We start from the raw sequence: 5,769 nt of genomic DNA, 5'->3' as shown, positions 1-5,769 counted from the left end.
GAAGGAGAATAAGGGAAGATGAGGGAGAAGGTCGAGGGAGAGATAAAGGGTGACAGTGGATTGAAAAAGAAGATTTTTATTGGGTCTATTGATAAACTTGTGACCGCGCGCCCAAAAAAATTTCAATTCCTACCTTTTCTTTTCTTTTTTTAATAGCATTTTAAGTGTAAAGCTATGCTTAGATGTTATTAAAAGGCCCCATTTTTTGTAGTGACGACATGCATTATGGACATACAAGATTTAAATTAATTATAACATACATCAAATACATAAATAATTAAACATACACTGATATGGACCTGCTTTGGCATCGTAATCAAACAAACAAGCTAATTATTAGAAGAATAATAAAAAAAGTCTTGAACCGACGCTGGACTTCCAGAACTGACCCGAACCAACTCCAAACCACTCAAATCGGACCCCCAATGCACCAAATGAGGCTGAGCCGGACCTAAATAAGTCAAACCGGTCGAACCAAAACCACCCAAACCGGAATCAACTCGCGCACATGCATTTTGGGCTCGATGAAGAACAACGTGCATCGGTCTATTAGCAATGTTGTGACTCTGCGAGGACAGAAGCCAAAAACTGGTTTTCTACTACTGAGCTTGCTTCAAATCGTCTTCAATTACAATCTAATTGCAACTCTATTGACTCTAATAAATTTACAAACTCTTAATCACACATTAAGACCCATAAACAAAGAGTCAATTACAATAATTACAACATAATTAAATAGAAATCTAATGCCAAAACTGTACTATGTCCATATCAGTACCCATTTCATACAACTTATGAAAAACACTCACCAAGCTAAAATTAATGTAAATTAAGTGCTTAAATCATGTTTTGATACCAACTGATGGAGCTGACTATCAACAAGCGGAAGCAATTAAGATTTTAAATACTCTAACTACATGAATTTTAGATAATAAGCATGCATGTTCATAAGAAAAATAATAGGGTTTCAGAAAACTATACCTTTGAATAACCTCCAATTAGCTCCAAATCCATTTGAATTATCATCTCCAAATCTAGCGGAATTGGATAGGTGTTAAATGGGAATTGTGGGATAATCCCACTATCCCACTTTATTCTTAAAATTTGATTTAAAAAATCAAATTTAAAAGAATTTAATTTCAAATAATTAAATTTATTTAAAAAATCTAAAAATCAATTTCGTATAATTAAATAATTTAATTAATTAATTAGTTTAATTTCAAATATTAAATTAAAATAACACCTTATTCCAAACACAAATCTCTATTCATGTAATTAATATCTAAATTATATTTAAATATTTTTCAACTTTCTAATTTTGTTTAATTCGATAATTGAATGTTTATTTATATCACATATAATTAACAATTCCCAATTCGAATTTGAACGTTTCAAATTCTCTCATCACATTATTCTAAGGTTTAGTCTGTTTATGAGCTAATAGGGGGACCTAATGGACCTACAGATCACGAGCTCCAACAATTCGATATTAATTGGCTAAACTCTTTTAATTGAATTAATCAACATTTGTGAACTACCGAGTCACCCCACTAAAGCCCAATAGCTACACTCTTCTCACTTAGATATATTTCTGTCCATTTGATTAACCATGATCGGTAAGTCAATCCTTCACATGTTGTTCATGTTTACAGCTGGGTTAAAAATATCGTTTTACCACTGTAATACATCTTGCTCCTTAAGTCTCCACTGATCCACTAATGAACAATTGGTTTATGGTCCTACCAATAAACCGAGTCTCTCTCAGTCATAGAGAAGACGAGCCCTTTGTTCAGGACTAGGAGTCAGTACTTAAGGGAACAACTTATCTACTAACCATGAAACGGGTAGAAGTGAATTCCATCTTACAGGACTATGTCATAAGCTATTTACCTGGTCTTATCCCTAAAATGGGAGGCTTATTGCGCGACGATGTTGAACTAGTCTCACCATGGAAAATTAAATAATAATCTTGAATAAATAGAAGTTCATGGTTAGCTTAGGATTGAGATCAAGTTACCTTAGGTCATTGAGTTGAAATAGTCAGTTTTAACATTAAAAGGTGTTATAAAGAAAAATGACTATTTTGTGGTTCAGTCTTATGCAAACATCTTTTTCATCAGATGCCCCCACTCACATGTCTCTACATGAATGATTTTGGGATCACATCGTTTGTATCAAATACAAAGGAGACCGCATCCATAATGTCCCCAGGATAAGGTACCCAACCCTATCCTTATATTTATAGATTTTTTGGCTATATACTCAAACTTGATCCTCTTTTATGTCTCCACATAAAGTTTAAGTATTCATGCTATAGTCAGGGGTTCTTAGTTTATTGGATTTAGGCTTTTCAAATACAATTTACATGTTCAATAATTACTTTATTGAATAAAGCTTAAAAACAACTTTATAGCAAATAGAATATGTTTAAAGATTACAAACTGCGAGTTTTAGGACATATAACCCAACGTTCACTATAAAACAAATTTGTTTGAAGGATAACCTGACCGACTTATATATAAAGGCATTACCTATCGCAACTTTTGAAAAATTAGTACACAAAATTGGAATGTGGTGTTTCAGAGGTTTCAAGCAATGTATCCATGAGAGGGAAAAAAATATATTGTATTCTTTTAAGATTATTAAATTATATGAAATATATGCTATTTTTCCTTCAATAGGATTTTCTTTCCCATTGGGTTTTGTTCCTAGTACGTTCTTAGCGAGACATATTTTATATATAATGGTCATCTAAGGAGGAGTATTATAAATATATTACAAAAATAGATGCCCAATGCTTAGAGTTCTAAAAGTCATTTATCATTCCTCATGTGTCACTCTTCATGTTGTCTAAGTGTCTTAAAATTATTCATGCTTAGTGTCCATGTAAGACTACATACTAGTTACCAAATGGTCTATAAATAGTGACATTTAGTGGAATTTAAAGTACACACTGTTGAATGAGAAATTTCGTCAAATCATGAGTTGCCATGTAACATCCCATACCTTTTTATTTATTTATTAATAATGCAAAACTTTTCCCTTTTCAGTAATTGTCCTTAGTTGAAGGGCATGTTTGAAATTTTGAATTTAAAGTATAAATGCGAGGATTAAGTGTTGTCGTGGAAATTATTAAAAAATTATTCAATTTTCAAATTCAATTTGGAAAGTTATGGCAGGAATTAATTATTTTTTTGAAAAAGGAAAGGAATTAAATAGTATAAAGTGGGTTAAGGAAAGGATCTAATTAGAGTTATACTATTTTCCTTTTATTATTATTATTATTGTCATTTTTATTATTATCATCATCATCATCATGATTAGTATTTTTTTAAAAAATAAAAAGGACACTCACGCGAGCCCCCCCACCCTCCGTTTCTGCTTCCTCGCCGCCGTTCGTGGGTTCCGGCTAGCCAGATCCTGCCGGTCAGACACGCTCTCAGTCCGCCCAGATTCGACCGCCGCTCTCAGTCCGCCCAAATCGGACGCTGAACGTCCACTGCCAGCCACGAATCCCAGCCGCTTGCATCTCTTTCTCTCTCGGCAACCCTCGCCCTTCGCTCCCGTCTCGCCAACCGGTCAAGCCATGCCACCTCCGATCGACATCTCAGACTTAGCTGCGCGCGTGCCGCCCGTTCTCGTGCACCGCTGCGTCTTCCAAAGTCGTCCGTGTCGGATCTAGGGATTTGACCGCACTGCTTCCCTCGCCCTTCGCTCACGACGGTTCTTGGCAACAAGTCAAGTCATGCCACCTCCGATCGACGTCTCGGATCCAACTCCCCCGCATCCGCCACCCTAGCCGCTTCGTTACCGGCTATCGTCGCCTTGCCACGTCGGGTCCGTTTTGGTCTTCGTCAGATCTATTGGGGTAAGGCTGTGTCGGTTCGTTTCGTTATCTTGGCCATTAATATTGTGTTTCAGTGTTATGACTCGTCTTTATTGAATTTTGTTTCAAGCTTAAGTTGTCAGGGAGTTTGGAAGTCAAAGGAGGCACCGTCGTGGAAGGTGGAAGTGTTTTTCTTTCTTTGAATAAGTTCTTGATAGTTTGGACTTGGACCTGAAGTCTTACAATTATGGCTTCAACTGAAATTTGAGAGTTGTTTTGTTGTTAGGACCGCTACTTTGGATTGCCGTCATAGTTTGGTGGTCTAGAATTTTTTATCTGTAGAGTATCGACTCGAAGTAAGTAATCTTATCACTGGAACTGCCCACAGGCCAGGCTCTAGTTGTATGCTAGCATGATAAGTGTATGTTATGGTAAATGTTAGCATGTTGATTGACAGTATGACTTGAATCAAAGTATGTTCTGGCACAAATTCTGATTTATTTACATACACATCTAAGTGCTTGATCGTTAATATGTGATAGTATGTGTTTTCATATGTCGATGTCTGATCTACTGGCGTTGAGGCATACTTGTATATTGTGGATTTATGCTATAAGTTATACATGGATGATGTATAATATGTTGTTAAGAATTATGGGTATGTGATGCAGCCATGGTATTAAGGATTTTTATATATGCTTTATAACCGTACAATGTTGAATCTTAGCACGTTAAGACTGTGTGATTATCCTCATTGATTAGTTAGATGCTCACCAGTTTATGTTTTCTTCGGGATTCACCAGTTTGTGTTTCCTTCGGGATTCACCAGTTTTGTGTTCCCTTCAGGATTCACAAGTTTTGTGTTCCCTTCGGGATTCACCAGTTTTGTGGGCATACTTAACTACAATAGGATAGGACTTAGTCTCTTATATGTTACATGTATTTATGTGCCATTTGTAGATATCTAGAGGACATAGATGCCTAGCCTAACCCCAGTGGTGGGGTTACTTACTGAGTATTTTATACTCATTCTTTCTTATGTCGATGTTTCAGGTAAGGGTAGGGATGCACCGGCGATGGCGCAGTAGAATTCATGATCGAGCCATTGGGACTAGTTTTTTTTTACGCTTCCGCATCATGAGATTTAGAGTTCTTTTCATGTTTCCCTTAATGTTTAGTTTTGATGTTTGAAACTTATTATTAAGAATTGTTTTTCATATGTACTTATTAACCTTTATGATTTATGGGTACCCTATTATTGTTTTTAACAATAGCATTTAATAAACGTGTTTTGAACTTCTCTTGTTTTTAATTAGCATTTACTTCAAATGACTGAGCGTCGTTTTAAATTCTTTGCATGCATTTATTTTAGTAACGGCCTTACCTAGGTCCTAGGGGGTCGGGTCGTTACATACCACATCATCAATGATAGTCCGAGCCTATTGAAAAAATTATAAGTTGGATTGGCCGAGTAATTAAAGTCGCTCGGGCTTAACCCAATTCAAACCCATGGTGAAATTTTGGGTTAAATTAAACATTAAACTCAAGCCTAGAATTTCGGCCCAACAACAAATGGGCCCAAGCCCAACTTTAGCCCAAACCCATTTTGGACCCAATAAAGTAGTTAAACCCAACCCATGTAAGCCCCATGAGAAACCTCTATAAATAGAAGCCTTGTCTCTTCATTTGGGTGGGGGGAGGTTGGAAGAATTAAAGGCCAAAACTCTCTGAAGTTCTGAAGCTCTGAGGATCTGAAGAACACAACTTCTTAAAAGCTTTAAAGATCAGAAGACATACTGAGCTCTGAAGATCAGAAGATATATCAAAATTGTGAAGATCAGAAGACATACTAAAGGTCTGAAGATCAGAAGGCATATTAAAGCTCTGAAGATTTAAGCTCCCAAGATCCAAGTACTGAAGCTCCTAATTCTTGAAAACCAATG

General features: G+C 36.1%; 1 long non-coding RNA gene across 1 annotated transcript; it reads left to right on the top strand.

Annotated features, from left to right (window-relative positions):
• Positions 1–2,117: 2,117 nt before the first annotated feature.
• LOC150032145 (uncharacterized) lies at positions 2,118–5,124 on the top strand. Its single transcript, XR_016525147.1, has 2 exons — positions 2,118–2,217; positions 4,880–5,124. It is a non-coding gene; the product is annotated as an uncharacterized LOC150032145 (long non-coding RNA).
• The last annotated feature ends 645 nt before the right edge of the window (positions 5,125–5,769 follow it).

Source organism: Benincasa hispida, chromosome 12 (assembly GCF_027475165.1).
Source record: "Benincasa hispida cultivar pf3 chromosome 12, pf3_genome.v1.1, whole genome shotgun sequence".
In the NCBI taxonomy this organism is placed as follows: Eukaryota; Viridiplantae; Streptophyta; class Magnoliopsida; order Cucurbitales; family Cucurbitaceae; genus Benincasa; species Benincasa hispida.
The sequence above is the reverse complement of the archived record's forward strand: the minus strand, read 5'-3'. Positions and strand labels throughout refer to the sequence as shown.